The sequence below is a fragment of the Labeo rohita genome, chromosome 14, assembly GCF_022985175.1.
Source record: "Labeo rohita strain BAU-BD-2019 chromosome 14, IGBB_LRoh.1.0, whole genome shotgun sequence".
Lineage (NCBI taxonomy): Eukaryota > Metazoa > Chordata > Actinopteri > Cypriniformes > Cyprinidae > Labeo > Labeo rohita.
The window spans coordinates 945961-970118 of record NC_066882.1 but is presented as its reverse complement, the minus strand read 5'-3'; the positions used below and the strand labels follow the sequence as shown (position 1 = coordinate 970118).

The 24158-nt window shown below is 35.6% G+C and overlaps 1 protein-coding gene across 1 annotated transcript in view; it reads left to right on the top strand.

Annotated features, from left to right (window-relative positions):
* spata5 (spermatogenesis associated 5) overlaps positions 1-24158 on the top strand; it is a 63438-nt gene that overhangs the window by 31513 nt on the left and 7767 nt on the right.

Sequence of the window (24158 nt, the reverse complement as noted above, 5' to 3'; positions counted from 1 at the left end):
TCAAATCGAGCTGTTCTCAGATGCCTGTCGGTGTGGCGTCACATGACAGAGGACACACCCACAATAGTTGATTGACATGAGCGTCTTACCTCAGATCAGCTGTAACAGTCCAGTAACTTTCCTTGTTTTGATGCTGGAGCAGGGATGTAAGTTACACAAGAATATCTCTGATTGAGCGATTGAGGTGTTGTGTTGCTGGATGTAATAATGAACATAGTGGTCGTCATTTACTCCCGACATCTGAGCCGCTGAAGATGCAGGAGATTGTTTGTTTGTGAAGGGAATGCGTCTCCCGATCTACATATATCCGTCTATGTTCACGCGAATCATTCGTGATCCAGCTTCACTTACAGCAGAAGTGAGTATAAGGGTTTTTATGAATCTTTGCGATCATCTTTCCTTATAATGTGGTAGTTAGGAAGTTTAGCGGCTAAATGCGTCTAATGTAAACAAGCGTGTCTTTCCACAGAGAGAAGAGAGGGGCGGGGCGAGCAGAGCTCATTTGCATTTAAAGGAACAACCCCTTAGAATGAGATGATTTTTGCAGAGCTGATTTTGACAAGGTAAAAAGGGTGTTGTTTTACAAAACCATTGAGAATTTTTAATAAAAAAAAATTCTCATTAAGTCATTAAGACCCTAAAGAATCATATCAACTTGTGGAAAATGGGCATCCGATGACCCTTTTAAAAATAGATATTTTCTGTTTTCTCTTAAATTTTGTTAATTTTAGTAATTTTATAAATGTAATCTCTATAAAGATTTTTTTTATTTTCATTAGTTCATTTTTTCATTTCTAGTTTTTATTTATATTTTAAAGTAGAATTTTTTTTGTTATATTTTCTGTTTTCACTTAAACTTCAGTTAATGTTTTTAGTTAAAATTTTGCTGTTTTTTTAAGTATGTATAGTTTTATTTTTTTTTTTATTATTTAAACATTTGATATATATAAATATATATATGTATGTATATATATATATATATATATATATATATATATATATATATATGTATATATTCTTTTTCACATTGTATTTTATTAGTTTTGTAAAATGTCATTTTTATTTATTAGTTTTAATTTCTATTTATAGATTTTGAATAAAATTTTATTATATTTTCACTAAGATTTTAGTTAAAGTTTTAGAAATGTTGCTGTATTTTTATTAGTTTATTTTTTAATGGCTAAATCGTTTTTACTAACCTTTATTACTTACATTTTTTATTTAGACTTTTTATTCATGTTTTGAATTGAATTTTAGATTTCTGTATTATGTATTTCCACGAAAACATTGAGCAGCACAACTGTTTTCAACATTGCTAATAATTGGAATTTTTGAGCAGCAAATCAGCATATTAGAATGATTTCTGAAGGATCATGTGACACTGAAGACTGGAGTAATGATGCTAAAAATTCAGCTGCGCATCACAGAAATAAATTACATTTGAACAGATAATCACATGAAAAACAACTGTTTTAAATTATAATAATATTTTAGAATTTTTTTTTAAATAAAGCAGCCTTGGTGAGCAGAACAGACTTCCATATATAGAATTCCATGTTTATATATTTCTGTAGAGGCGCTGCATAAATCAGTTCAACTGAATCATTTTTAAGAAGAACGATTCTTCTGTGCATGTGACTCAAACTGAATCACACAGACCCTCCAGCTGAATCTCTGTCTCTCTTTGGCTCTTTTTCTCTTATATGTGTAGTAAAGTATATACATATGATTTAAAGAGCAGCAGTGTTTGTCCTGAAGCAGCTCTCAGATTCTCCTTGAGAGATGAATCGATCCGTCTGTCTCTCTGTTAAATGCATTGTCTCACGGGTCTCTCTCTCTCTCTCTCTGTCTGTCTCTCTCTCTCTTCGTCCTCTGGCTGGCCTGTCTTTCCTTTGGCTCGTTTTCTCTGCTTCCTTCCTGTGTTAATTGCTCTCCTGTCTCAGCGAGGGACGAGGCTGCCAGCGCGCGGCTCATTGGATGAACATTCATTATGCGCTCAGTAATTGTAAACAGACTTGCGCACACACACACACACACACACTGAGTTTGTCTATCAGTGTCAGTCAGTCATAATATCATTTAGTCTCTGTGCACAGTAAAAATCACGTTCTTCCTCAGTATTTCTGTCTTGTTTTCCAGTAAAAATATCTAAACAGTCTTAAATCAGGACACATTACTGGAGAAGCAAAACTACTCGTGTCTTGTTTTCTGAAAAATGCATTAAAAATGATGTGAGTTTTTGCCTAAAAGAAGAACAAATATCACCCAATGAAGTCAGAAAAATAATCTTTTTTTTTCCTTTGAATGAAGTTGATTTTAGAGACTCCACTGGCTGTTTTAAGCATAAACTCAAAAATTGTTAAATCAAACTATTAGAAAACAAGACTTACTATCTTGTCATTTTGCATCTCAAACGAGACAAATACTAAGTAAGAAAGTATTTTTTTTACGTTTCTTGTGTTTTTCTGTCAGATATGATTTCACTGTGTAGTCGTGTGGAACGTTATAGTGTTACATCACAACTTGAATGAGAAAATAACTAAAGTTAATGTAAAAGCTGCAGTGTTGCTGTCAAACTAGTTAGTAGTGTTGCTCTTTTTAGTGGTTACTTCTCAGAACAGTTACTGAGTGATCAGATCTGCTGAATTTATCTGAGAAAACAGTTTTGTCTTTGTGTGTTTGATGATTAGTGTGTGTGTGTTTGTGTTGAATTCTTCTGTTGCCGGGCGATACTTTGTAACAGCCCTCATATGAACAGTGTTTACTGCTGTGTCGTGGGCGGCAGGAAGTCACACACACACGTAAACACACACACTGGCCTGTTTCTGTTCCTGTTTCTTTTTTTATAGCTCTAACAAACCCAAACACTCAAAGCTGCTGATGCTTAAAGGAACAGTTTCCTAGAATCAATGCTTTTTACCTTCACGTCATCCTAAACTTCTATATGATTGTTAATCAGAATGTTCATGCTACTCTTTTTTAACATTTAAAGAAAGTGAAAGAGTACGACAGATAAACTACTACACTGTAAGAAAATAAAATCAACTTAAAATATTTGTTCGCTGCCTTAAAATTTTAAGTTTAGTTAACACAAATCTCTAAGTTGGCATTTTAAGTTGACTAAACTTATCTGAGTTGAATAAACTTTAAATTTTAAGGTAGTGGGGGAACAGTTTATTTTTAAGTTGACTCAGGTTTTTTTTTAAGTGTACAACCAACAAAAAAGCACTGTTCAAGCATCATATTGTCTTTTTCTACAGCAATCAAAAGTACAGAACCCCTTATAAGTAGTGATGGGAAGTTCGGATCATTTTACCGACTCGGACCTTTGAGTCTCGTTCAGCAAAATGAACAAAAAATTTTTCAAGTCTTTTCGTTCATTTTAGCAAAATATAATTCAAATGTTACGTGTTATTTCCCGAACACATCTACTGCTTACACAAACGTTGATCACACTACAAACAAGACAAAACTATAATGCTACAAGAAACAGAAAAGATTCATTCATTGTTTACCTGGGTCTTTAGTCTATGATTAGCTCACCTCACCTCTTATCTGACAAGTTTTCGGGTTTGAGTCGTTCGTTCATCACGTGACAGCCACATAAGATGAACAAATGACTCGAAAAACCAGAAGACTCGAAACAGGTGAACTAATTCCAGTACAGAACCTAATAGGATGTTGCACATGCGCGACTGAACGAATCACTCCCCGAGACGACTCGTTCTTCCCGAGTCACATTAAAGATTCGTTCAAAATGAAAGAATCGTTCAAGAACGACACACAGTCACAGGCTCAAGTTTCTTATGTCGTTGAAATCCTTGTCTCATGCCAGATAGGTATTTTGGATTTTTTTTTTTTTTTTTTTTTTTTTTAAAAACTACTTTGGTGAACTTGTCCTAGGTTTTTCATCCAATCGGAACCAAACCAGTGTAGAAAGATTCCATAGAGATAAAAAAGAAGAAAAAAAAAAAAAACGTCGAACTTTGATCTCACTGTTTTAAAGGGACACCAAAATGCTGGAAAGGGTTGGGGCCGCTTTTTGTAACTCCTGAATGAAATAAGATATCTTCGTCAAACACCTATGTAAGAGCTCAATCTCATCACCCATTACACAAGGTTAACGGCGGATGATCGGAACGAAACTGGGGGGTGATATCACATTTTTCAAGGGCATAAATGATCGTACGCTGTGAGTTGTTTTGCACATACATGCAGTATTTGTATCATGTGATGGAACTCTTCATTCCAGACAACTTTGCCTCTAAAGCCACTGCTGTCAATAAAACCATTTGTTTAAATGATTGGGAAGATGTTAAAACTAGTCCTAGGTTTTTCACGCAATCTGGAAAAAAAACATTGCAGTACAATTCTCTGGACTCTCTAGGTCAATAATTATCAAAAAATGTTGACATTTACCCTTCGGGAAGCTATAACGGAGTCATTTGAAAAAGGGGCCTGTCCAAATTTACTTACAATCCTAAAGGAAAACTCAAAACTTCAACATGCAACAAGTGATTGTAAACAAGATGCAAAGTTTTAAGGAGATATTTCTATGCTAAATTACCTGGATTTGCCAAAAATGCTTTTTAAATAATTGATTTAGGTGGTTACAGGCTTGTTAAATAATGTGTTTTTTCATATGTGCTTAAATGCCTTAAAGCACTTGAACCCCAGTAATCGCCGTTTTTCTGTTGTTATGTAGTAATATAATTTGATCATTTGATAGAATTTAATGTACACTGCCATTCAAGTTGGGGGTTGGTGAGATTTTTCGTGTTTTTTCTTTTTAAAAAGTCTCTTTTGCTCACCAAGGCTGTATTTATTTGATCAAAAATACAGTAAAAGTGTGACATATTATTTCAATTTAAAACAGCTGTTTTCTATGTGAATATAATGTAAAATGTAATTTATTTGTGTGATGCGCAGCTGAATTTTCAGCATCATTACTCCAGTCTTCAGTGTCACATGATCCTTCAGAAATCATTCTAATATGCTGATTTGCTGCTCAAGAATTTTTGAAACGATTTGATTATTGATATGATTATTAATAATGTTGAAAACAGATGTGCTGCACAATATTTTAGTGGAAACTGTGATGCATTTTATTTTTGAGGATTCACAGATTAATAGAAAGTTCAAAAGAACAGCATTTATTTAAAACAGAAATCTTTAGTAACATTATTAATGTCTTTACTGTCCCTTTTGATCAATTAATGCACTCTTACTGACATTTGATGTTTGAATGGTGGTATATGTCAGTCTTAAAACTCTTCTAAACACTTACAGCAGCTCATTTTGCATTGGATATAGTTCGTTTCTGTCCTTTATAACAGCCTGAGTTCCTCAAATGTGTTAAACTATCAGGTCTGGAGACTAGAGCACTAGGTTAGACCTTCCAAACCCGTTACAGATGTCAAACACACCAGGCCGGGACACCAGAGCTCGTCTCTTCCGCGCGGGGAGCCACAAAATTTGTCCCTTTTGCATCGCGGTAACGTTTGGAGCTAAGAAAAGACGCGGCGCTTCCCCTCACGGCGTTCATTTGGAGCTCTGATTACAGCGTTCTCTTCCCTCAAACACAAACACAGGCCTGGAAAAACCGGCCTGCCAGTGACGCGCGGCCAACGGCGGGAAAACCAGAGCAATTAGAGCAGCGGAAGTCGCTAATGAAGAGCCGCGCGCTGCACCGGTCCAGACGCTCTGATTTCCTCTTTGCTTACGGTTCTGCACGTTCCTCGGCCTGAAACACAAAAGACGGGGAAAAAGAAGAGCAGGGAGGATTGCAGCTGCATCATGATGATGATGATGATGATTTTTAGTGCTGCTGAAGCTTGAACTCTTGTGTTGAGTTCACTGTGATACACTACCAACATTTCTTTCATACTTTTATTCATCAAGGAAACATTTAGTTGACTAAAAGTGACAGTAAAGACTTTGTAATGTTTTTAAAAGATTTCTATTTCAAATAAATGCTGTTCTTTTGAACTTTATATCCACCTGAAAATACTGAAAAATAAAATGCATCACAGTTTCCACAACAATATTGTGCGGCACAACTGTTTTCGACATTGATAATAATCAGAAATGTTTGTTGAGCAGCAAATCAGTATATTAGAATGATTTCTGAAGGATCATGTGACACTGAAGACTGGAGTAATGATGCTGAAAATTCAGCTGTGCATCACAGAAATAAATTACAGTTTAACAGATATTCACATAGAACACAAATACTTTAAATTTAAATAATATTTCAGAATTTGTACTGTAATTTTAATCATGAATTCAGCCTTGGTGAGCAGAAGAGACTTAAAAAACATTAAAACATCTTGATATACCAAAATTTTGACCAGTAGTTTAGGTATACCTTAATTCTCCTTGATGTACAATGATATTTGATAGCTGTAACTTAAGCAAGTGTACGTGTGCATATGTGTGTTTCCAGTGTGTTTGTGTGTGTTGTCGAGCACTCATAGATGAGTCTGAAGTCCCGCCGGCTCTGATAACATCATTTTCCATCTGCTGCTCTCGTTTGGTTTATTCAGCGGAAGCTGCTGGTTACTAAACAACCGAGCGTCTGGATTTGCCCTCCAGAGTTCCTGATGTCTGATAAGAGACAGAACAACAAGCAAAGCTTCATACGGCCTCCAGAAACTCGTCTGCTTTATAATCGTACATTAGCAGCATTTGACTTTCTCAGGGATTTTTAAGCTCATAATAAATATTTTTGGAAAAATACACTCCAATCTCAAATACTAAAAAAATGCTGTTTTCTGGAAACTTTTTGTTGTTGTTTTGTCATCATTGTTAGTTTGTTGCTCATCTTTTAATATTTGTTGATTGCCACCATTCTTGAGGTTTGTGTGTCTAGTTTTGAGGCCTTGAGTACGTTCAACCACTTACATCAGTTTCTTGGGTAGCTTAGTCTTGTAAGATGTTTTACAGACACATCTTGTTTTACAGATCCATTGTCTTGGTACACTGTAAAAACACACACACACAAAAAAAAAACAATTTGTTGAGTCTGCTTAAAATAATTAGTTGTCCTGCTGTTTTAAAATTTTAAGTTCAGTCAACTCAAATAAGTTTAGTCAACTTGAATGTTACAATTTAAATATTTGAGTTGACTAAACTAAAAATTTGGTTTGTTAAACTTAAAAGCTGGGCTTGTTACCCAGCTGCTGTACATTTTTAAGTTGAATCAACTCAAATATATAAGTTGTCACTTAGTACAATTTAACATTTCAGGTTGACTAAACGTTTTTGAGTTGACTGAACCTAAAATTTTAAAGGCAGCCAGGTAACAAATTATTTTAAGTTGACTTAAATTGTTTTTTTCAGTGTAGTTTCTATAACAATTCTGTGTTTATCTTTCATAAATAAACACAAAATTAATAATGTGGTGACTTAAAAAAAAAAAAAATCATCCAGGAAATAAAATGACCTCAACGACATTAATTGTTATTTCAGTTGCTGTGCGAAGTAAGCATTGCATGAACAAACGAATTTACATTGGCTAAACAAAGTATCTTTACTGAGAAGAACTGTTTTGTTCAAAAGTATTGTTGAGTGAACTCAAAACTCTTACGGCATCAAGATGCCTAATGTATTTATTTTTTTTACATTTTCTCTCAACTTATTTTTTACAGCGTAGGTTCCTGAGTGTAAATTTTTTTTTATTGCATTTTTTCACCACAGTACAGGCTTTAAATCAGAATTTCCATGTTATTTTCCAAGTTATTTTTCATGGATGAATCAAAGGTTTTTCATCTGTATATTTACATTTTCAACGTAATTCAGCTGCCAAAGACCAGAATTGACATTACAGATAGACATCAGTCTGAATCGTTGGCTTTAATTTTAGTAGTATTTCTGGAAAGGTTCTGGAAAATGTCCCAATAGCTCAATAGTGAGCTATTAATGTAAACTACCTGTCAAAAGTTTGGATCAGAAAGATCTTTAAATGTTTTTAAAAGAAGTCTCTTCTGCTCACCAGGGCCGTATTTATTTAAAATACAGTAAAAATAGTGAAATATTATTGTGATGCAAAGTAGCTGTTTTCTATGTGAATATGTGTTAAAATGTAATTTATTTCTGTGATGCGCAGCTGAATTTTCAGCATCTTTACTCCAGTCTTCAGTGTCACATGATCCTTCAGAAATCATTCTAATATGCTGATTTGCAGCTCAACAAACATTTCTGATTATTATCAATGTTGAAAACAGTTGTGCCACACAATATTTTTGTGAAAACCGTCACATATTTTATTTTTCAGGATTCACGGGTGAATAGAAAGTTCATTCATTTGAAACTGATATGCTTTGTGACATCATAAATGTCTTTACAGTCCCTTTTAATCATCTTAATGCAAAAGTAAGAAAAATCTAAGTGATCCCAAACTACATAACTACTTTTTGAGTCTGTTGTATGTGACGTGTGTGTTTGTGCTGGTTTGTAGTTCAGTAAACATGTTCTGCTGTTTTGACCTCTGGGCTTCTCCTCTCTGTCTCTCTCTCTTTCTTCTGCCTCTTTCTTTATTTTTCTTTTTTTCTCCAATCAAGGAGGAATTATCTTCTTTCCGGAAAGCGAGTTGGCCACTAATTTTAGCCGCTCCTGATTGAGGCTGGAGGCTCAGGCTGAGGCCACATCCGCCCGACCCAGAGAAGTTAATTCCAACCAGAACACACAACATGTGTTTAGTTCTCCAACACACACACAGAGTCCAGCCGCAGTCTTCTGTGTGTGTGTGTGTTCAGCTGTATAGGCCGTTTTTTAGGGTCTGTGGTTTCCGGACGTATTTTTCCATTTCATTTGCTTTTATTCATTTGAATATAAAAAAATCTATTAAACTACAGACTCAATTATACTACGTTTAATTTGTCATGAAATGTTGTATATTTGCTTTAGAGCAAATGGTTTGTTGTGTTTGCTCAGAGATTGAGCTCTTGAGCCGAAGCAGTGGATCTGAAGCTGTTTTCTGTCTCGCTCTGATCCTCATCTGGTTTATTTCATCCGTTCGTTTCTGTGTCTCTGCCACCATTCCGCCCGGAGACTCCGACACGCATCCCAGAATTCCTGCGAGATGGTGTGCAGGTGCGACCGGCGGCGCGTCTGACACGTTAAACACATCTGTCTCTCTGACGGTAAATCTGTCGCGCATCTGTGTGTGTTGTGAGGTTAACGTGCAGGTGTGTGTGTTGTGATGAGGTCACTGTTAGACTGTGCTAATAAACAGACGAGCTCATTCCTTCTGTTCCCTTCAGACAAAACCTTCCTTTAACTTCACAACCTTTTAAAAGCCATATTCAACTACAGAAAAAAGCCAAAAAAACAGTTTTAAAGTTTGAATTTCAGGTAGATATATAGCTGTACTAACATGTTGCTAGGATGTTGCTACTTAAACATAAAATGCTGTTAACACAAATTAATGCCATGCTAACAAAAAATAGCATGTTTCTAGCATATATTAACTAATGTCTAACATGTTTTAGCATCTTGCTAGGATAATTTAACACATCTTTAGCATTGCTTAGCATTTTGCTAGCGTGTTTAGCATGGAACTTCTAGTTTCTAGAATGTTTGTAGTATTTTTATCACATGGCTAGCATGTTGTTAACATGTTTCTGACATGTTTAATGCATTGCTAGCATGAATAATCATGTGGTTTGCAAATGGGTATGTATTTAGCATGTTGTTAGCATGTTCAACATGTTGTTAACCTGAACTAAGATGTTTTAACACAATGCTATCCTAAATCAGCATGTTATTAACAAGTTTCAAGCATGTTTTAGCACGACTAACATGTTTTACCATGTTGTTAGCATGATTTACCACATTTTAGCATTATTTAGCATGGAATAACATGTTTCTGACATGTTTAATGCATCGCTGGCATGAATACTCATGTTGTTAGAATATGGCTAACATATTTAGCATGTTGCCTGCATGTTTAACATGTTGTTAACATGTATTAGCACATGACAAGCATTTTTGTTAGCATTAATTAACATGTTGATAGCAGGTTTATCATTAGAATAACGTTTCTTTACAAGTGTTTCTAGTATTTTATCACAAGCTTAGCTTGAAATAGCAGGTTGTTAACATGTTCATGACATGTTTCATGCATTGCTAGCGTAAATACTCATGCTGTTAGCATATGGCTAACGTGTTTTAGCATGTTGCTAGCATGTTTAACATGTCAACAAGAATTAACACAATGGTAACCTAAATCAGCATGTTGTTAACATGTTTGAAGCACATTTTAGCACATGACTAACATGTTTTACCATGTTGTTAGCATGATTTAACACATTTTAGCATTATTTAGCATGGAATGACATGTTTCTAGAATGTTTCTAGTATTTTTAGCACATGGCTAGTATGAATTAGCATGTAGTCAACATGTTTCTGACATGTTTAATGCATCGCTAGCATGAATACTCATGTTGTTATCATATGGCTAACATGTTTAGCATGTTGCCTACATGTTTAACATGTTATTAACATGAATTAACATGTTTTGACAATGTTAGCCTAAATCAGCATGTTGTTAACATGTATTGGCACATGACTAGCATGTTTTAGCATGTTGTTAGCATTAATTAACATGTCGATAGCAGGTTTCTCATTGGAATAATGGAATAATGTGTTCCTAGTATTTTATCATAAGCTTTTATCATAAGCTTAGCATGAAATAGCAGGTTGTTAACATGTTCATGACATGTTTCATGCATTGCTAGCGTATATAATCATGTTGTTAGCATATGGCTAACGTGTTTTAGCATGTTGCTAGCATGTTTAACATGTCAACAAGAATTAACACAATGCTAACCTAAATCAGCATGTTGTTAACATGTTTCTAGCATGTATTAGCACATGAATATCATGTTTTGCCATGTTTGTTAGCATGTTTAGCATGGAATAACATGTTCCTAGAATGTAGTATTTTTATCACATGGCTGGCATGAATTAGCATGTTAACATGTTTCTGACATGTTTAATGCATAGCTAGCATGAATAATCATGTTGTTGGCATATTGCTAACGTGTTTTAGAATGTTTGCTTGCATGTTTAGCATGTTGCTAACATGAATTAACATGTTTTGACACAATGCTAGCCTAAATTAGCATGTTGGTAGCATGTTTCATGAATGTATTAGCACATGGATAACATGTTTGACTGTTTCTTATTTGTTTAATGCATTGTTAGCATAAATTATCATGTTAGCAAATGGCTAATATGGTTTAACATTGTGCTAGCATATTTAGCATAGAATACCATGTTTCTAGAGTAGTTCTAGTATTTTATTGGCTTCATGAATTGACATGTTTCTGGCATGTTTAATGCATTAATAATCATGTTTTTAGCATATGCCAAACATGATTTAGCATGTTTTACATGTTAACATGAACAGTGTTGGGGAGTAACTAGTTACATGTAACGGAATTACGTAATTTAATTACAAAATAAATGTAATTGTAATTAGTTACAGTTACTGAGAAAAAATATGTAATTAAATTACAGTTACTTTTGAAAAATGCCAGTGATTACAAAGGGGATTACATCTGAATTTTTTCACACACCCACTTACAGATTTAACTGACTTCTTTTAAATTGCATTGACTGCTCTAAAATGAGACACCAGTGTTTCAGGAGTTTAGGACACAGAACAGGACACTTATTCGATAACTGTTTTATTTCCTATTTGGGTTTATGCATAAACTTTGTTTTGTTAAAAAGGCATTGTTAGATGTTAGTGTTTTCTGTCATAACTATGCAAACATTTGATTTCAAACCCAGTATCATAGCTATTAAACTATTTCTTGTTATGATGTTATTTATATTATGATCTTGTTATGACATATAGCACAGCTGCGCTCACGGTGACCCGAGTTCGATTCCCGTCTCGAGGTCCTTTGCTGATTCCGTTCCCCTCTCTCCTCCCAGCTCTTTCCTGTCATCTCTCTACTGTCCTATCACAATAAAAGGCATAAAAACCTAAAAATCTAAGTAAAAAAAATGTCAGTGCTATATGCTTGATAATTTTTCTTGGCGGAAGCTTTGCGTTTGGTTAGCTAATAAAATATTAAAGCTTAATTCAATATTATGTGTGCAATTTCTTAATTCTGTCATCCTGGTATCGTGGACTTGCTCTATTGTTTCATACAAACGCAGCTGCTGCCATTTTTTTTTTTTTGTACATTGTAATGGATTATAAGATAACTAACAAACTAGTACTACTACTTAATTAATTATGTGGTGAAATGTTGTGTAAGAAAACTGGTCTGACTGCAGTGTATCCCTAAAATGTCTAGTTTGAACTTTCCGTTTGCTAGCAACTGATTTCTTCATGGAAGCTTTGCGTTCAAATATATTTAAACTCAGATCAGTGTTTCGTGTCTAATAATTTTGACACAAAACATCTAATAATCTATCAAGCAGCTGTGTAATACGAGGGATAATGTACATTCAGCCAGTTGTTATTGCAAAATAAAGATGTATGTTATCCTTTACTTATTATAATCTAATTCAAGTGATAAAAGATTTTTAAAGTCTGACAGTAATCAGTGTTGAGTGCTACTGTAAGTTTAACTCTGCCTGGTTTAATTGTTTCAAAATGATTAACAGTTGAAATTAGAAAGTAATCAAAAAGTAATTAAAAGTATTAAGTTATATTACTTTAATAAAGTAACTGAAAAGTTACACTACTTATTACATTTTAAATCAAGTAACTTGTAATCTGTAACCTATTACATTTCCAAAATAACCTTCCCAACACTGAACATGAATTAACACAATTTGACACAATGCTAGCGTGTTTTAACACATGGCTAACATTTTAACACATTATTAGCATTATGACTTAGCATGTTGGTACACTGTAAAAAACTATTTGTTGAGTCAACTTAAAATAATTTGTAACCTGGCTGCCTTAAAAGTTCAGTCAACTCAAAAACAGTTTATTCAACTTGAAATGTTAAATTATACTAAGTGACAACTTAGATATTTGAGTTGAATCAACTTAAAATTTTAGGGAGCTGGGTTACTTACCCATCTGTTAAGTTTAGCAAACACAAATATCTTATATAAGTTGTTACTTAGTACAGCTTAACATTTCAAGTTGAATAAACTTATTTTAGTTGACTGAACTTAACATTTTAAGGCAGCAGGGTAACAAATTATTTTAAGCTGACTCAAATTGTGTTGTTTATTTTTTACAGTGTAGCATGTTTCTGGCATGACTTAACAGTTAGCATGTTTCTACCATGGTTTAGCATGTTTAGCGTTAATTAACATGTTTAACGCATTGATAGCATAAATAATCATGTTGTTAGCATATGGCTAATATGATTTAGCATGTTACTAGCATACTTAGCATGTTGTTAACATGAATTACAGGTTTAAGCACTATGCTAGCCTAAATTAGCATGTTTTAGCACGTGGCTAACATGTTTTAGCATGTAGCCAGAATGAATTAACATGTTTGTAGTGTGGTTAACACATTGTTAGCACATGGCTAACATGTTTTAGCATGTTCTTAACATGAACAATCCTGTTGCTGGATAGATTAGAAATATTAGAATGGAAGCTGAAATGAGTGTAAAGTCAGTCCTCACTAGTACCAGAGCTCATAGAGCTGCTGAAAGTCTGTCAGTGAGTGTTTGACACTGGATGTACAGAGCAGAAGATCACTGAGACGCTTTCATTGTGATGTTGATGGTAACGGTGGGCGATGAGGTCATTTCCTGTGTTTACAGCTCTGGGTTAAAAATGGCACCTGTGTGTGAAGGTCACGCTCTCTCTCTTTCCTGTGTGCTGTCTGCGGCCGGTGCGTCTCACTGTCTCTCTCGGAGAGGAAGTGCTCAGCGCTGGGAATCCCTGACTTCCTGTTTTGGAGAACAGACAGACAGACACAAACCCTTCACACCTGCCCACACAGGGAGACACCAGCAGACAATCAGACTCCATCTGTCTGTCTGTCTGACAGGAAGTGTGTGTCTGTCTCTGCATGTGTTCAGAAATAGTTAGAACATCAGCTACATCTTTTGGCTGATTTCTAAGCCTTTTTAACTAGTGAGGAGCAGTCAAATGTCTCACTAGTGGGTTTGGCAAAGTATTTCACAATATAAGTGAGGACATTTGGTCCAAAACAAGTACACACACACCCAGACGCTCATGGCCGTTTGGTAAACAGGAAGTTTAAGTATTGAGAAAAACCCTGAGGACACACAGACGACAGCTGCCACTCAGCACCCTCTGTGTGTGTGTGTGTGTGTGTGTGTGTGTGTGTGTGTGTTTGTGTCAGGGGGTTTCTGTATAGCCAGCAGCAGTTCTCTGACTTCCTGAAGCACTTGTGTCTCTATTTACACACACACACACACTGGACGTGTAGCTGCAGTTTTGGGCTGAATGGAGCTTCCTGCTCTGTGTAAACTGATCTGTGCCTGAAAGAATGTTTGATATACCTGCATGAAAGCACTGAGAAAGAGTGTGTGTGTGTGTGTGTGTGTGTGTGTGTGTGCTGTCAGCATGTTTAATTGATGACAAGCTGTTTATGAGCTGCCGTGTGTCTGTCTGCACTCATTGTGCAGAAATACCTGAAGAACAAAACAGAAAGAGAGCGAAAGAGGCAGGTCTGATGCTGATATAAAGTGTTTTGAGCTGCTGTAGGTCTGAAAAACATGTTGTGATTACAACTTTTGCACTGATGTGTTGTTGACTGTTACTGAGAGAGAGAGATTCCCACAAACAAACAGCTCAAACTGAGCAAAAATACAATTTGCTGCAGATGCTGATATTTATATGATGAAATTCTGATGCTTGTAATGCAAATCAATGAGATCTTCATAACAGTACACAGGGTTTGTACAAGGCGCTTAAAGTACTTGAATTTGACTTTTTGTAATTTAAGGCCTGGAAAATCCTTGAAAATAGCAATATTCCTAAAGAGGTACTTGAAAAGTGCTTGAATTATTGAAAGAAAATGTATCTATGAAACAAGTGTTTCATTTTTTTTTTAATAAGCACTTATCTTTTCAAAAACATCATACCTTTTTTCGCTTATTTCAGTTAATTTCTAGCAAGCTAAAAGCCAGTAGTTGTCATGTACAAATGGCTGAAGACATGAAAGACAGAACAGATGAACCAAATCAGTAATTTACGCTGGAATCACTCTGATTGATTCAGACACATGACTTTGATCATTCATTTCAAGCATTCATTTTCACTAGCAAAAAAACAGATCAAATTAAAAGAAATTCATTTTCAAATTTCAACATCACTTGTAATGATTTTAAAAGGCATGTAGTGATGGGTGAAAAGGAGCTTCTCGAAACTCTGAATCAGTTAAACCATTGCGTCGCAAAAATGATTCACTGTTTTGAAGCGCTCAAATCGGATCGCAAATCACAAATCATTTGATTCATATCAGGACTTCGGAGCGTGTATCGCAAATCATTTGATTTAGATCGGAACAGGTTGGTGAATCATTTCATGATTTGAATGATTCAAATCAAATGATTCACGAAACGTGATTTGAAGTCCGAGTCTAAATGAAATGATTTGCACTCCACGATGAGTCTTGATCTGAAATTCTTGTTTGTGAATCAGTATTCAGATTGGGACTTCAGAGCGTGGATCATGAATCATTTGATTTAGTTTGGGACTTTGGAGCAATTTTGAAAATCTTTTTTTCTGATTTTTTTTTTTTTTTCTTAAACAGTAGAAAACGTCAAACCATTTATGCAGTAGAATTATAAAAACAAAACCAAAAAAAAAAGAGATGTTTACACAAATACAAATCCCTTAAGAAAATGGTTTTTACTATAGTAAAAGTGTAGCATATTTTGTAATACTTTAGTGTTAATACTTTGCATGTGCTTCGTTCATTTTATGCTGTTTTTTATTTATATATATATATATATCTTTAGCTTTTTTTTTTAAGAATTTAAAGGAGAAGACATTGTTTGATAAGTGAGATCTTTGATTGAAGTCCCTGAAAATAAAAAAGTAGTGCTTGAAAAGTCCTTGAAAGGACCTGGAATTTCATTTTTCAGTATCTGTATGAACCCTGAGTACAGCAGATACTGACGAAAATGATGTAAATATTAGTGGTCAATCTATATCTCCAATAATATGTCCTAGTAAGATGAGATGTAAATGATCCAAACATATACAATGCAATCCGATGATGATTGAGAGATGAACAAATAAATATTCCTTAAAAGATTTGAGATGCTTTGGAGGCTCTGGAAGATCATTCCTCCACTTAGGAACAGTTAAAGTAACAAGTAAAGTCGAGTAAGTGTTCATCTGGAAATACTACTAAAGGTATTCTTATGTTTGCTTGATAAAAATCAGTAAAGATCTGACAGTAAAAACACATGTGAAGCGCCAGCTTACATTGTGTTCAGACTGTACATGTTTTCAGTTTTCAATTTTGCATGCATTCCTTTGGAATCAAACCCACGACCTTAGCGTTTCTAGCACCATGTGTTGCTGTTTGAAGTTCTGATGGCACATTCATTGATTCAGTTCATTATTAACTTGTCCAGTCCTGCATTTTTGCGTGCAGCCCTGATTTTCCTCCGTTACACAAGCGGAGCGTATAAATGTTGTTGTGAACGTGCAGCGTTCCAGTTCTTCCAGTGTGTTTGTCGAGAGCCGTTTCTCCTGACAGACAAAGGCTCCGGCGGGTTCATTGTGTCTCTGTGGGTTTGGTCTTTGCTTACAGTAAGAGGAACATCTGAGCGCTCTGGTTTTGTCTTTCAGCTGAAGGTCACGCAGATGTAAGCGGATCCGTTTCCGGCGTTACGCGAGTATCTGAGACTGCACTGATAGCAGGAGCCCATCCACACCCCTCACCGCAGCCAATCGCACACACCATACGTGACCATTCAGCCCCGTCTGAAATCACTTCAGATAGGCTAACCGTCATCAGAGACTCTTGAGCTTGTGTGCTTGCTTTTAAGCGTCTCGAGTGGCTGTTCCTTTAAATATAGAATCGCACTCAAAAATATTCAGGCTTTAATTTAGGATTGATGTATTTGAATTGCATGTCAAGTTTCCATGCATTTGGATTTTACAATCTAACAAACTTAATATGATGCATATGTCTGTCATGCATAAATGAATTCGGTCAGATTTCTGTGATAGTACTAATAAACTATGTGTTTTAAATATGTAGTAACACAATATTTATTATCAATAATTTAGTTTGTTTCAATCTTATAGTTTTTAACTTCACAGCTAGCCATATTTTAACCATCATCACACTTTTTACAGTTAAGACTTATGCTGATTCTAAGCTATTTGGAATAAAAAAGTGAAAATATGATTATTTAAATAAAATCAAATAGTTAATAATATGAGTGCAGAAATCAGTTTGATTTATGCATGACTGACAAACATGCATCACATTAAGTTTATTAGTTTTTTTATGTTAAAACATAACACATAAGTCAGTTTAGGCCTAAATATTTATAGGAATAGATTACTGATGGATGCATACAGACAAGATCATATCCGCTTCATGAAACACCTGGTTGAGTGTCTGCTTGTGTGTGTGTCATATTTGCAAGTGTGTGTGTTTGTGTGTGTGTGAGATTTACGATCTTTCACAGGAAGTGCTGTGGTCGTGCTGAAGCAGCTGTTGTGTAATTGTGTGCTGTCATTCACAGTGATTTGCATCTTTGTCCTCCTGCAGATAAACTTTGAGGTGTGTGTGTGTGTGAGTGTGTGTGTGTGTGTGTGTGTGTGTTTGTTTGTGTGTGTGCAGCATTTCTACAGTATTTCTGTATTACACTCGTGTAGATGTACCTCATTAAGTGCACTTACACAACCTCTGTTTCACAGCACAGTCTTTTGTTGTTGTTTTAATAGCAAAACGTGAGTATCGTTTAGAATTATTGGAATTCATTTTAGTAATTTCACTGTTTTTGTTTTTGACAGAGGCTTTTGAGTTTGATCAATTTTCATAGAGTTCATAATACGCTAATTTATATGACATTTTAATGATCAGGAAACTGGATAAGGTCAAATAGAGCAGGTTTGAGTGACATTCTCCTGATTTGTGCTTATGAGCGAAAGTGCAGTAATTCTGGTATAATTTCTCAAACGACAACAATCGTGATCGGTAATCGCCATTATAATTTTGAGCCAAATATTTGTGATTTTTAGTTTAAGGGCAAATCCAGCATTATGGATGTGACATTTTGCGTTAGGGATGTGACATATAAATGCTTATAGAATGTATGTGTTACCAATATATTGAACCGTCTGTTTATATTTTAATCTGAACATCTAAAAATATCAGTCTATACACAGGTTTTCTGTTAAAAAAGGGAAATAATCATGTGTTATGGATGTGACAAAAAAGGACACTGTTTTTGAGAGACTACATACATTGTAGGATTTTTGCGTATTAAAATGCACAAATCAGACGCAATAATACAACAAATAGAGAAGCGACGGCTCTTCACAGAACAGATAATTCATAATTTATTTTAGTTTTGATTTGTCTATTTATGAGGAATATGTGCTGTTATAGATGTGACAAGCCTGAAAATAGCACTTACCAGCACTTACAGAAAATTATGCACTAAAAATGTTTAAGAGAGACCTCACATGGATATTTGATCCACCAAATGTTGACATCTGTGCTATCAGTATAGTAAGAACCTTTGGTAAAAACTTTTTTTTTTCATATTAAGGTTGACCTTTGCATGGAATTACCCTTAACTTAAATAGACTTAAATTCCCAGACTTTTAGTCAGTTAAAACTGAACTAAACCAAAAATTGGACAAATACAGTTTGCAAAGTCAAAAGATTACATACACCTTGCAGAATCTGCAAAATGTTACCAAAATGAGAGGGATCATGCAAAATGCATTTTTTTTTTTTTTCTCAATAAGATATTTCACGTAAATGATGTTTACATTTAGTCCACAAGAGAAAATAATAGTTGAATTTATTAATTTGACCCGGTTCAAAAGTTTACATCCCCTTGATTCTTAATACTGTGTTGTTCCTGAATGATCCGCAGCTGTTTTGTTTTGTTTTGTTTTGTTTTTTTTTGTTTAGTGATGGTTGTTCATGAGTCCCTTGTTTGTCCTGAAAAGTTAAACTGCTGCTGTTCTTCAGAAAAATTTTTCAGGTCCTACAAATTCTTTGGTTTTCCAGCATTTTTGTGTATTTGAACCCTTTCCAACAATGACTGTATGATTCTGAGATCCATCTTTTCACACTGAGGACAACTGAGGGACTCATATGCAACTATTACAGAAGGTTCAAACACTCACTGATGCTCCAGAAGGAAACACAACGCATTAAGAGCCGGAGGTGAAAACATTTGAAGATGTGTTCCTTTTTTTTAATTTTGTCTAAATATCATATTTTTTCATTTAGTACTGCCTTTCAGAAGCTACAGAAGATGCTTGCATGTTTCCCAGAAGACAAAATAAGTTAAATTTACACTGATCTTCAAAAGATGTTAAAAAAAAAAGCTCTTCAAAAAGCTTCAAAAGGCTCTTAATGCATTGTGTTTTCATCTGAAGCATCAGTGAAATATTTTATTCAGATCAGCACTAAATAAAAAATAACATTTTTTTGTATGATCCCTCTGATTTTGGTAAAATAACATTTTGCAGATTCTGTAAACTTTTGACTTCGACTGTAAAAACAAAAATGAACACAATGATAAAATGAACACAATACAAAAGGTTATGTTTTGCATAAAGAAAATGAAATCCTGTATTGCTTTCTGTATTTTCATGACACATCTTTTTGTAAAAATACTGACATATTATTTAAATCCTTAAGTATTTATATATTGCGGCAGCATATTTTTTTTACTGCAGTATGTAATTGGTTTGGAAATATGCATAAAGTTTTACTGGTCTTTTAACATAAAGACAGGCTTCATTTTCTTTATGCGAAATGCAATTTCTTTTTTTTTCTTTAGATTTTTTTGTGGTGAAATATGAGCCAGACGGGTTTCTTCCTGTCAGATCCACCCATCTGAAACTGCGAAGTGTTTGTCTGTTTGATTCTTCCAAACAAATGTGTTGAATAGAAGCTCTTTTGCTCTCAGACGAGCTTCTGTCCTGTAATTCTACTTAAGTTTCTTTATTCAGAAGGTTGAAATGCTCCTTCAGCGCACGCACACACACATACACACACACACACACACACACACACACACACAGAGCAATTATTCTGTCAACAAGCCAAGATCTCCAATGAGGAGCGACAGCGTTATAAAAGCACCTTAAACACACACACACAGCGGATCCTTCAGGACAGGAAGTGTTTGTGTGCTGCTGAGTGATGAATGAGAGAGAAAGAGAAATAAAACATGTCGACTCCTGCAGTCCTGCGCTGCTGAAACGCTGAACGTCCCACTGATGCAGTGAAACCGACCGGACGTCACGTCTGAAAACCTCGTACTGCACACATCAGATCATCACGCTTGGTGCTTAATGCTTGCATTTATTGTTTATTTTATTTCAGGTAATGTGTGTATTAAATGTCTAAACAAAATTGACTCAGACAAACTTTTCTGGCCACATTCAGGTCATTCTGATGGAAATTAATTGTATGTAAAAAACAATGCAATTGAATCTTGTTTTTCGGTGTGTTGTTAATTGGATGCTTTGTAGTGTTTTCCATCACATGTCCTTCCGTTCGTCTCCAGACGTGATACACAAACTGTTATTAGGAGCTGTTATGGTTACAGCACACTCTCTGTCTGTCTGTCTCTCTGGCTCGCGTTCAGTCTCCCTGCGCCGTGTTTGGTCTCTTCCTGAGGATATAAGGAAGCAATGTGCTGCGGATCGAACCAATTGCGCTGGAGGGTCACAGCGATGACTTCCTGGAGTTGTTTTCTCTGCTGTCCGTCTGTCTGGCCTTTCACCTGCTGTCTGTTGATTCAGTGTGTTGTTTGGGATCAGACAGACAGACGGTTCAGCTGTTGTTATTGTGTTTCTCATCATCTGTTGTGTGTGTAACTCCTGTTCCAACTTCCTCTCAGGAGATTTTACTGCACAAACAAATCAAGCTGCATAATATATCCAGATCGTATCAGTATCGGCCATAATAAGGGGTTTTTTAATTTATCATATCGGCCTGGCAGATCATATCAGGTCTGTTTATTATCTCCGGTTCAAACGTATAATATTATTACATAGTTTTTCTGCTGTATAGTATGTTTTGATGCCTTATTTCCAGTGGAATTTTACTGTTATTTCACTCTATATAGACTAATACAGTAAGATGCAGCAATAATTTCTCTAATATTTATACAATATACTGATGAATTGAACATTCGCTTCAATGGTATGAGATGACTTGAAGCGTTCAGCTGATTTCAGCTCAGACTATTTCAAAAATAGTGAATAAAACTACAAACTCCATCATAATGCACAATGTTTCCATCTAACATGCATTTTGAGCTGCAACTCAATGTATCATTTCGCGAATGGAATGACTCGCGACCAGCGGATCGCGAATCATTCAGTTTGCGAACCCGCTCCGAAGTTACGATCGGAATTGAATTATTTGATTCAGATCGGGAATTCATACTGGGTTCGCGAATCATTTGTTTCAAAACGGAACTTCTGAGCGCGGATCACGAATCATTTGATTCACATCGCGACTTCAAAGCGCGTGACGCGAATCGTTTGATTCAGATTGTAACTTCACGTGTCAGGAATCATTTAATTCAGATCGGGACTTCGGAGCGGGTTCGCGAATCATTTTCCGAATTGAGTGACTCACGTTTCACAAATCATTTAAGCGGATCGCGAACTGAATGAACTGAACTGAACTGAAAATGAACCCGCTCCGAAGTTAGGATCTGAATTGAATTATTTGATTCAGATCGGGAATTCATACTGGGTTCGCGAATCATTTGTTTCAGATAGGAACTTCAAAGCGCGTCGCAAATTATTTGGTTCAGATCGGGACTTCGGAGCGCGTATCGCGAATGTTTTGATTCATATCGTAACTTTGGAGCGGGTTCGTGAATCATATTGTAAATTGAATGACTCGCGATCCGCAGATTGTAACTTCGGAGCGGGTTCAGTTGCGATCTGAATTGAATCATTTGATTCAGATCGGGACTTCGTACCAGTTTCGCGAATCATTTGATTCAAAATCTGAACTTCTGAGCGCAGATCGCAAATCATTTTATCCAGATCGGAACTTCGGAGCGCGAATCATTTGATTCAGATCAGGACTTCAAAGCGTGTGACGCGAATCGTTTGATTCAGATTGTAACTTCGCGTGTCACAAATCATTTAATTCAGATTGGGACTTCGGAGCGGGTTCGCGAATCATTTTCCGAATTGAATGACTCACGTTTCACGAATCATTTAAGCGGATCGCGAACTGAATGAACTGAACTGAACTGAAAATGAACCCGCTCCGAAGTTAGGATCTGAATTGAATTATTTGATTCAGATCGGGAATTCATACTGGGTTTGCGAATCATTTGTTTCAAATCGGAACTTCTGAGCGCGGATCACGAATCATTTGATTCACATCGCGACTTCAAAGCGCGTGACGCGAATCGTTTGATTCAGATTGTAACTTCACGTGTCAGGAATCATTTAATTCAGATCGGGACTTCGGAGCGGGTTCGCGAATCATTTTCCGAATTGAATGACTCACGTTTCACGAATCATTTAAGCGGATTGCGAACTGAATGAACTGAACTGAACTTAAAATGAACCCGCTCCGAAGTTAGGATCTGAATTGAATCATTTGATTCAGATCGGGACTTCGTACCAGTTTCGCGAATCATTTGATTCAAAATCAGAACTTCTGAGCTCAGATCGCGAATCATTTTATCCAGATCGGAACTTCGGAGCGCGAATCATTTGATTCAGATCAGGACTTCAAAGCGTGTGACGCGAATCGTTTGATTCAGATTGTAACTTCGCGTGTCACAAATCATTTAATTCAGATTGGGACTTCGGGGCGGGTTCGCGAATCATTTTCCGAATTGAATGACTCGCGTTTCACGAATCATTTAAGCGAATCATTCAGTTTGCGAACCCGCTCCGAAATTAGGATCTGAATTGAATAATTTGATTCAGATCGGGACTTCATACCGGGTTCATGAAATTTGAGTCAAATCGGAACTTCTGAGAGCGGATCGCGAATCATTTGGTTCAAATCACAACTTCAAAGCACGTGTCACGAATCGTTTAATTCAGATCGGGAATTTAGAGCGCGTATTGTGAATCTTTTGATTCACATCGTAACCTCGGAGCGGGTTCGCGAATCATTTCGTGAATTGAATGACTCGCGATCTGCAGATTGTAACTTCGGAGCGGGTTCAGTTACAATCTGAATTGAGTCATTTGATTCAGATTGGGATTTCGTGCCGGTTTCGTGAATCATTTGATTCAAAATTGGAACTTCTGAGTGTGGATCGCGACTCATTTGATCCAGATCGGAACTTCGGAGCGCGAATCGCGAATCATTTGATTCAGATCGGGACTTTGCGAATCATGTCTTTCAGATTGAGACTTTAAAAAAAAAAAGCGTATCGCAAATCTTTTTTTCTCATTCCTTTCTTTATTAGTCAGTCCAAAACAACAAACCACTGAGACAGTACAGTTATATAAACAAACAAAACAAAAAAGTATACACATATTTAAGTTCCTTAAGATTTACCATTGTTTTACTGCAGTAAAAGTGTAGTTTTTTTGTATAACCACAGTTTTACTACAAATACCTTTATATATTCACCTTAAGAGGACAAATATAATGAATATAATCACTGCTTTAGGATGAATAGAACGTTAGTTTCCATATGCATGTCTAGATCAAGTCTGAGTAGAGAAAAGAGAGATTTAGAACCAAATTTATGTTTATGTAACATTTAGCTAGCAGGAAACACAAATTAAATTAATTTAATTTAAACAAATTAAATTAAACACACATTTTCCTATTCGAAGTAGTCGAACAATCCAAAGAAAACATCTTTAAAACAGAAAGAAAAGTCACTTGCAAAATAAGACTGGCTGAACATGAATAATCTGATCCAAATGAATCTCTTTGTGGTTCATTGGCAAACAAGTGAATGAATCTTCCTCAGAAGAGACAAAACAGCAACTCACTTCAAGGTCTGACCTATACTATAATTACATCC